General features: G+C 40.6%; 1 pseudogene; it reads left to right on the plus strand.

Moving 5' to 3' along the window:
• Positions 1 to 7,647: 7,647 nt before the first annotated feature.
• On the plus strand, positions 7,648 to 9,602 carry LOC110576246 (annotated as a pseudogene).
• The last annotated feature ends 827 nt before the right edge of the window (positions 9,603 to 10,429 follow it).

Genomic DNA, 10,429 nt, shown 5'->3' on the forward strand with positions numbered 1-10,429 from the left:
AGTTTCTCCTCCATAAGAATCATCCCTAGTCCTTCAACCCTTATGATTAAAGATATGCTTTTGAGGGGTGCCTGTTTGGCTCAGTCAATAAAGCATGTGACTCTTGATCTTGGGATTGTAAATTCGAGACCCACGTTGGGTATGGAGATTACTTTAAAAAAATAAAATCTTAAAAGAAAAACATATGCTTTTGAGAGAATGCTGGTCAAGTCAAGTCAGGAGTACAAGCTGTGGCTGAAGAATTAAGACATGTGGTTCTAGACAGGGATGATATCCAAAGAGAAAATTAAGAACATCAATGGTAGCTCTGAAAAGAAAATGAGCTTGAATGATTTTGAATGATTTTCAAAATGATTTTGAAATTAACTGGTAAATAGTATATTGAAATATGACAGAAAAAGAAATTGAAAGAGAACCTTAGAACTGCAAAAATAGGATTCATCTTGTTCTAATGCTCAGCTAACACAGGAAAGCAGCTCTTATCTTAATGTCTTCAGAAATGAGACCCATTGAGATATACAAGTGACAGTTATGCCACCTATTCATGGGACTTAAAGGATAAATACAAACATATCCACCAATAGGGAGGATAGGCTTTCAAGTTCTCAAGGGTTGGTCCTGCATTTTCTGCTCTACTCTGGCTATATTTTCTTCCTAAAAGACCTCACCTAGTCCCAGGCTTTAAATACCATCTATACGCCAATTATTCTCAAATTTATTTCTCCAGCCCTGACTTCCTCCAGATTTGTATACTCAACTGTCTACTTAATTGCAATTCTGAGGGTAACCAATAAAAAAATAACTAAAATACACACAGAAAATGAAAAGAGAAGGGAATCAAAATGGTACCAAAAAACCCCACAAAAGGCAATAAGAAAGAAGAAATTGAGGAACATAAATGATGTAAGCAATATAGAAAATAGCAAAATGGCAGAATTAAATCTTTCCTTTAAAACAATTTTTAAAAAACATTTGTGGGGCACCTGAGTGGCTCAGTCGGTTAAGCGTCTGCCTTCAGCTTGGGTCATGATCCCAGGGTCCTGGGATCGAGCCCTACATCGGGCTCCCTGCTCCGCGGGGGGCCTGCTTCTCCTTCTCCCTCTCCCACTCCCCCTGCCTATGTTCCCTCTCTCACTGTGTCTCTCTCTCTGTCAAATAAATAAATAAATAAATAAATTTTTAAAAAGTTGTTATGAGGGATGCCTGGGTAGCTCAGTCGGTGAAGTGTCTGCCTTCAGCTCATGTCCTGATTCCAGGGTCCTGGGATCAAGTCCTGCATCAGGCTCCTTGCACAGCAGGGGGCCTGCTTCTCCCTCTCCCACTCCCCCTGCCTGTGTTCCCTCTCTCACTGTGTGTCTCTCTCTCTGTCAAATAAATAAATAAATAAATAAATAATTTTTTAAAAAAGAAGTTGTTATGAGGGATGCCTGGGTAGCTCAGTCGGTGAAGTGTCTGCCTTCAGCTCATGTCATGATTCCAGGGTCCTGGGATCGAGTCCTGCATCGGGCTCCTTGCTCAGCGGGGACCCTGCTTCTCCCTCTGCCTGCCGCTCCCCCTGCTTGTGTGCTCTCTCTCACACAAATAAATGAATAAAATCTTTATAATTAAAAAAAAAGTTGTTATGAGACCAAAAAAAATTATGAGACAAAAAAAAATGACATCATGTATTGATAAAAGGGTCAATTTATCAAGAAGAAATAACAATTATAGACATACACACAAACAAAAGAGCCCCAAATTATGTGAAACAACCATTGACAGAATTGGAGAAATAGTTCTACAATAATAGTTGTAGACTTCAATAGTCTATAGATATATGCACAAACAAAAGAGCCTCAAAACATGAGAAACAATCACTGAAAGAACTGAAGAGAGAAATAGGCAGTTCTACAATAATAGTTGGAGACTTTAATGCTCTACTTCCAATAATGGATGGACATCTAGACTCAAGATCAATAAGGAAATAGAGGATTTAAACAACAGTATAGATCAAATACACCTAACAAACATACAGGAACGCTCCACCCATCAACAGAATACACATCCTTCTCAAGTGCACGTGGAATATTCTTCAGGACAGACAATATTTTAGGCTACAAAACAAGTCTCAATAAATTTAAAAAGATAGAAATCATACAAACTATCTTTTCTTTTTTTTCTTTTTAAAGATTTTATTTATTTATTTGACAGAGAGAGACACAGCAAGAGAAGGAACACAAGCAGGGGGGTGGGAGAGGGAGAAGCAGACTCCCCGCATAGCAGGGAGCCTGATGCGGGGCTAGATCCCAGGACCCTGGGATCACGACCTGAGCCAAAGGCAGACACTTAATGACTGAGCCACCCAGGTGCCCCCAAACCATCTTTTCTGACCAAAATGAAATGACTCTAGAAATCAAGAACAAGGAAAACTGGAAAATTCACAAATGTGTGGAAATTAACATACTCTTAACCAATGGGTAAAAGAAAAAAAATTACAAGAGAAATCAGAAAATACTTTGATATAAATAAAAATGAAAACACAGCATACCAGAACTTATAGGAGTCAGTGAAAGCAGTGCTCAGAAAAAATGCATACCTCTAAATGCATATATTAAGACAGGAACTATTTCTCAAAGTAATAGGCTAACTTTATGCCTTAAGGAATCAGAAAAAGAAAAGTAAACCAAACTCAAAGCTAGCAGAAGAAATAATGAAGAGCAGAGATCAGTGAAATACAGAATAGAAAATCAAAGAGGATCATAAAACCAAAAGTTGGTTTATTTAAAAGATCAACAAAATTGACAAACCTTTACTTAGACTAAGAAAAAAATCTAAATAATGAAAATCAGAAATACAAGAGGCAATATTATTCCAAACCTCAGAGAAATTTAAAAAAAATTATAAATGAATACTCTGAACAATTTTACACCAATAAATCACCAAATTACTAAATTGACTTAAGATGAAAGAGAAAATCTGCGGGGCACCTGTGTGGCTCAGTCAGTTAAGCATCGGACTCTTGATTTTGGCTCAGGTCGTGAGATGGAGCCCCAAGTTGGGGCTCTGAGCTCACTGGGGAGTCCACTTAAGATTCTCTCTCCCTCTCCCTCTGCCCCCCATCTTGCAAGCATGCACATGTACTTTCTCTCTCAAATAAATGAAGAAATTTAAAAAAAAAAGATTGGTGCGAGCCAAGCTACTCATGCTGTTTGACAAAGTCCAAGTATGGGGGACGATCCTGAAAACAGGAGACTCCACAGCTGGCTCCTGCTATTCTCTTTCATTTTGTTTATAGCAATCTTTATAATTGTGGGAATATTTCTGGGCTGGCTCCTGCTATTCTCTTTCATTTTGTTTATGGCAATCTTTATAATTGTGGGAATATTTCTGCGGTTTCATGATAAAGTGACTACTCATCTTAGTTACGCCTATCTAAGCAATCATAATGAAACTAACCACGAAGAATTAGTTTCTATAGAACAAAATAACAAGACGGTCACGCTCTGTCTAGCGCCTTTCTCTTTGCATACTGTTTTTTAGTTTTAGCGAAAGCCAATAAGCAGAAATCAATAAAGGTCATGTTAATCATTACAAAGGAAAAATGAAAGAAGGCTGTGGCTGTAATCCAGAAAATGATCTAAGATTTGGAAAAACAAAAATATCCTAACATATAAATAAAGTTCCTCCGAGGCTGTCAGGAGGAGATGCTTGCAACCTGATCCTGTGTCTGTGTCTCCTCATTCGCCGACGCCTTCCTTTCCTACGAGAGACCCACCCCGGCTGGAGCTGGACTCCGGCAAAAGATGAAATAGAAAATCTGAATAGACCTGTAATAAGTAAGAAGATCAAACTGATAATCAAAAACCTCTCAACAAAGAAAGTCCAGGACCAGCTGGCTTCACTAGTGAATTCTACCAAACATTTAAAGAAGAATTAACAGTATCAGTATCCTCGTTACTCAAGTATTTTGATTTCTCAGTTCTAAGAATACACAAAGCTCCTTCCTGTAATGCATTTCAATTCTTAGAACACTTTTCTCTCAAATCTTTAAATAATTGACTTATTCTTATCCTCAGATCTCAGTTTAATTGTTTCTCCTTAATGGAGTCCTTCCTAAATCATGCTAACAGGTCCCGTCTATTTATTTTTTATCACAGCACAGTTTATTTCAGAACACTTACCCTGAAATTAACCTTCCTCATTTATTTGTTTGCCTTTTTTTAAAGATTTTATTTATTTATTTGACAGAGAGAGACACAGCAAGAGAGGGAACACAGCAGGGACAGTGGGGGAGGGAGAAGCAGGCTTCCCGCGGAGCAGGGAGCCCGATGTGGAACTTGATCCCAGGACCCTGGGATCATGACCTGAGCCAAAGACAGATGCTTAACAACGGAGCCACCCAGGAGCCCCTATTTGTTTGCCTTTTAATCTTGTCTTCTCACTAAACTGAAGTACTATGAAGGCAGAAGCCTTGTCCACTTTATTTTCAGTTGTATAGCCAGAGCCTAGTAAAATACCTGACACATGGTAGACTTTCAGTAAATTTTAGTGAATAACTAAAAGGAAACACTTTATACAACCATTAGATATTAGGTGTGCCTGGCTGGCTCAGTTGGAAGAGCATGTGACTCTTGATCTCGGGGGGAGGGGGGGAGGTCATGAGTTCGAGCCCCACATTGGAGGTAGAGATTACATAAATAAATAATTTTTTTAAAAAGCCCTTAGATAGGGGCGCCTGGGTGGCTCAGTCGTTGGGCGTCTGCCTTCAGCTCAGGTCACGATCCCAGCGTCCTGGGATGGAGCCCCACATTGGGCTCTCTGCTCTGCGGGAAGCCTGCTTCTCCCTCTCCCACTCCCCCTGCTTGTGTTCCCTCTTTCGCTGTGTTTCTCTCTGTCAAATAAATAAAATCTTAAAAAAAAAAAAAAAAAGCCCTTAGATATTAATCCGTGACTAAAAAGTTGGCATAAGAAATAACTAGGTTTCGGGCGCCTGGGTGGCTCAGATGGTTAAGCGTCTGCCTTTGGCTCAGGTCATGATCCCAGGGTCCTGGGATCGAGTCCCGCATCGGGCTCCCTGCTAGGCGGGGAGCCTGCTTCTCTCCCTCTGCCTCTGCCTCTCTCTCTCTCTCTCTGACTTTCATGAATAAATAAATTAAAAAAAAAAAATTCAAGAAATAACTAGGTTTCAAGTTAATATATAGCAAACCAAAACATATTTGTCTCTGATGCATTCCATCTTTCTCTAACGTTTTAAACATATAAATTATTAAATATTCTAGAAATTTAAGGTGAAGAATGATTTTTTCTAACTGTAGCTAAATATTATCCTTTGGCGTTACTCTTCAGACAAGCAAATATCATAATCCCTTTAAGGAGGCTAAAAAAGGCCGAACTACTAATGCTTTATTTGGACATAAACTTAAAATGATAAACAAAAGTCATCGTAGATACTATTAATAAGTAACAGTAAACATATATCAGTATTCCCTGAAAGGAGATCCTGAATAGTTAAGACACTGCCTCAGTGTTAAGTATAGGCATATCGGCCTAAGATACAGAGTTTAATCTCAGCGTACATTCTCACAAGAGTCCCAGAGCACGCTGAAATGAAAGGGAAGAATGACAGCTTCCTTTCAGTCACATTTTCAAAAGTTAAGTTGCCTGTTTTTTGTTTTGTTTTGTTTTGTTTTGTTTTTAGAGAGAGAACGTGCAAGCAGGGGGTGGGGAGGGGCAGAGGGAGAGGGAGTGAGAGTGAGAGAATCCCAAGCAGGCTCCACTGCAGGGCTTGATCCCGGGATCCTGAGATCATGACCCGAGCCGAAATCAAGAGCTGGCCACTTAACCAACTAAGCCACACAGGCACCCCTTGCGTGATTTTTTTTAATGCTGGTTTAGATTTCTAAAATTATTACCCAAAATTGTCAAATGGCCAGAACTTCTGGACAAGTATCTTATAATCCCATGAACTCACACAATAAAAATGACCCAAAAATTTAGCTGAGGCACTTGTACTACTAGAGAGTCCTTAAAAGCTAAAGGACTACCCAAATCCACACTTTACTTAGAGGTCAGAAAGGGAAAAAACAAAAGAAATTAAATATTGTCAGCAGTTAGGAACCATCCATATAACTAGAAATATGCTCCTTAAAAATATTTATCACTTTAACATGTATTGAATGCTTACAATGGACCAGGTTTTTCTAAGTGCTTATAATCTTTACTGCATAGAAATGTCACAATAACTCAAAAAGGCAGGCGCTACCATGATGCTCACTTTACTACTGAAGAAACCAAGGCTCTGAAAGGTTAGATAACTTGCCAAAGGCTCACAGGTAGTTAACAGAAAAGCTAGCGGTTGAAGCCATGCAGTCTGATTCCTTTGACAGTATTATCTAAAGAGGTTAAAGATTGGGGCGCCTGGCTGGCGCAGTTGGTAGAACATGTGATTCTTGATTTTGGGGTTGTGAGTTCAAGCTCATGTTGGGTGTAGAGCTTACTTTAAAAAATTTTTGTTTTAGAGCGCCTGGGTGGCTCAGTTGGTTAAGCGACTGCCTTCGGCTCAGGTCATGATCCTGGAGTCCCTGGATCGAGTCCCGCATCGGGCTTCCTGCTCGGCAGGGAGTCTGCTTCGTCCTCAGACCCTATCCCCTCTCAGGTGTTCTCTCTCTCTCATTCTCTCTCTCTCAAATAAATAAATAAAATCTTTAAAAAAAAATTTTTTTTGTTTTAAAATAAAAGGGATATGGATTCTACATCTTAATAAATCAACATTCACTCAATAGGCTCAGTTAATATGTACAAGTCTAGGTAGTCCACCCTACTTTTCTGTCCCCTTTCCAACTGAGAATCCTGAGCAACAGGAGTTAAGATGCTTATGGCAAAAGCCATCATTTCATGTTGAAAAAGAAGGGGAAAAAACTCTATGAACAATAAAGAAGTGATTGCATTTCCAGGAAAGTAGCAAACCATATAACCCTAGGTTACCTTACTGTGGTCATAAAGTCTGCCAGTTACAACAGTCTTTCTGTAACTTCTGTGGCCTTGGACTACAGTTTACTATTATTGACCTCAAAGCTAATCACTGTATCTATCTCCACTCTAACAAAAACCACTTTAGGATAAGTACAAGAGCTAAGTCTTCATCTGTTGCAAGGATAACACAGATGCTACAGGCTTCCAATTTCTGTTTCTATTTCCACCTTGGTACAAGTGCCATATCTTTCAGCAGAGATAATCATATAAGCCACTAATGGGTACCACCTCGGGAGGAGTCAGAAGATGAGATCCAACACAAAGCCTTTTCAGCAATCTCCCACCAGCATTAGAGAGCCCATTAATCCTAGGTAGTTCTGCTTTCCTTCAAAGAGATAAAGGAGCTCCCACTTCCAAGGAGGTCAGAGATAGATGAAGTGAGAGGCAGGAATGACTCTTATAGTGACAAGAATATTTATTACCTAGTAATAAAAGTATTTTTCTGTTTTAACATAATTGTGTTCTGATGCTATATCAAAATAGCTGCATCAAAATACCTCCACTACCTAAAATGGCTATATCTAATTATTCCCTGGACTTCTGATTCTATGATAAGATGGAGGAGGAAATGTACTTCTCCATATTCTTTCACTAAGTATAATTACCAACCCTGAACATTATATATAAAAACAGAAGATGACTCGGGAAGATGGAGAGAAGAAAGACCAGGTAGGAACCTTGAGACTCAAGGAATGGCATGATGTTAAATTCCCTGGGTTTTCCTTTTGCCTAATATATGCTGAATTGGGTGCAGTAGAATCTTGTAGTTGAGGCACTTGTACTGTGCCCATGAATACAGACCCATGAATACAGACTAAAAGTGCTCCAACTGGGCGCCTGGGTGGCTCAGTCGTTAAGTGTCTGCCTTCGACTCAGGTCATGATCCCAGGGTCCTGGGATCGAGCCCCGCATCGGGCTCCCTGCTCGGCGGGAAGCCTGCTTCTCCCTCTCCCACTCCCCCTGCTTGTGTTCCCTCTCTCGCGTTCTCTCTCTCTGTTGAATAAATAAAATAAAATCTTTTTAATAAATAAATAAATAAATAAAGGTGCTCCAAGTAAAACCTGTTCTCTCTAGCCAAAGGACCAGGATAAAGGCAGCTTGATAAGACAGAAAACTTTTAGACAATAATCACCTTACTCCAGCCAAATACCATGGGATAAAAATTGTGGTTGCACACAACCCATGACAGGATAAGCCAGGTAGGAAACCTAGACTTCTACCTTTACAAAGCTGTAACTAGTCATCTCTTCCCCCATACTAGGTTGGTGACAAAAAAAAAAAAAAAAAAAAAAGGCAGAGTAGATATCTGGAACTTTCATTCTGACCCAGTGATAAGGAGCCCCCCACCCCCGCTTCCATGGTGACAGTGGAGGCCATGTGAGGAACAGTAATGAGGCACTCTTTCTCCTCCCAGCCAAGGTGATGTCAGCAGAGGCCTAGTAAAGACATGAAATTTTATCCCTGCCCAAAAATAACAAGAGGTTCTTATTCATGGAATGTCAAAGGTGGCCTAGTAGGAAATATGCACTTCCATCCCTAATTGGCAGTAATGAGGCAACATACCATTTCCCACCCTTGTGTGGTGACTGAGGAGTCTTATAAAAGTTTAATAAGATCCAGAGTCTCATAACATAATAGCCCCAATTGCCAGGATACACAAAAGTAATCATTCAACATACTAAGAATCAGGAAAATCTGAACGAGGAAAAGAAAATCATCAGATGAAAACAAGAGACACAAATAATAGAATTATGTGACAAGGATGTTAGTCATCATAATGTTTCAATGAAAAATTATGTAAAAGATTGAAGAAAATGAAAAGATAGAAAGTCCCAAAGTTCCCATCAAATAAATATAGTGTCCCAGCAAAGAAATAGAAGACATAAAGAAAAATCAAATTTTAGAACTGAAAATATAGTAACCAAAATGAAAAATTGCTAGAAGGAGCCCAAAGCAGAATAAAGTTGATAGGGGAAAGAATGAGTGGACATAAAGATAAGATAGTAGAAATTACCCATTAGATAGGATAGTAGAAATTACCCATTCTGAGAAGTATGAGCAGGAACTCAGGAAGACTCAGCTTATTAAAGCTGTCCCAGTGACAAAAACAAGCTCTGTGTTTGAAGAGCCAGTATCAGTAAATTCACCAATATAATGATGAAAGGAGGAAACAAAGTACTGGCCAGATCCCTCATGATGCAGACTCTGGAAGCTGGGAGAAGGAAGGAGTTTGAGAAGTACCATGCCGCTCCTGCAGAGGAACAGACAACCATCCAACGCAACCCCTACACCATCTTCCACCAAGCACTGAAGAACTATGAGCCTGTGATTGGGCTGGTACCCATCTTCAGAGGTGGCCATTTCTACCAAGTCCCTGTGCACTAGCTGAGCGGCGCCATCGCTTCCTGGTCATGAAGTGGCTGATTACTGAGTGCAGGGAGAAGAAGCGCTGGTGGATGCTGATGCCAGAGAAGTTGTCACAGGAGCTGTGGGAGGCTTTTCACAACCAGGGCCCTGTGATCAAGAAGAAGCATGACATGCACAAGATGGCGGAGGCCACCCATGCCCTGGCTCACTCCTGTTGGTGGTAGATGGAGGGTAGAGGCTCACGGAGGAGCCCAGGGCTTTGTGCTGCAAGAAACAACAGGAGCCACTGTCACGGTGAAAAACACTTGTTGGTTAAGGATGTAGTTCCCTTTTAAAGGCCGGCAGGTCTCATAAGGGTGGAGCAACATATGTATTGCTTGTAAGTCCTTTCTTTGGGGGCTAAAACTTGCTCTTCCTGTCCCATTTCCTTACAAAGAGGGGACATATCAATTTGGATTTCCCCCAGGAAACATAGGGCCCATCCAGCCACTCTTCCCTCAATTCAGGGTAGGACTTAGGACAATACTAAAGGAAGCGGGATTGGTTTTTTGTTTTTTGTTTTTAAGATTTATTTATTTATTTTAGAGAGAGGAAAGTAGAGAGCACGTGGGGGGAAGGGAAGAGAAAGAGGGGAGAAAGAATCCCAAGCTGACTCTACGCTGAGTGTGAGCCCGATGTGGGGCTTGAGCCCACAACCCCTGAGGTCACTACCTGAGCTGAAACCAAGAGTTGGACACTCAACTCACTGTGCCACCCAGGCACCCCAAGAAGCAGTTTTAATATTAGAAAAGGTGAATTAGAAAATTCTCACCCTGGGGGGTGCCTGGGTGGCTCAGTCGGTTAAGCATCTGCCTTTGGCTCAGGTCATGATCCCAGGGTCCTGGGATCGAGCCCCGCATCTAGCTCCCTGCTCAACAGGGAGCCTGTTTCTCCCTCTGCCTCTGCTTGCTGCTCCCCCTCTTGTGCTCTCTGTCAAATAAATAAATAAATAATATATATATATATTTTTAAAGATTTTATTTATTTATTTGACACAGAGAGAGTGAGAGAG

Source organism: Neomonachus schauinslandi, chromosome X (genome assembly GCF_002201575.2).
Source record: "Neomonachus schauinslandi chromosome X, ASM220157v2, whole genome shotgun sequence".
Lineage (NCBI taxonomy): Eukaryota > Metazoa > Chordata > Mammalia > Carnivora > Phocidae > Neomonachus > Neomonachus schauinslandi.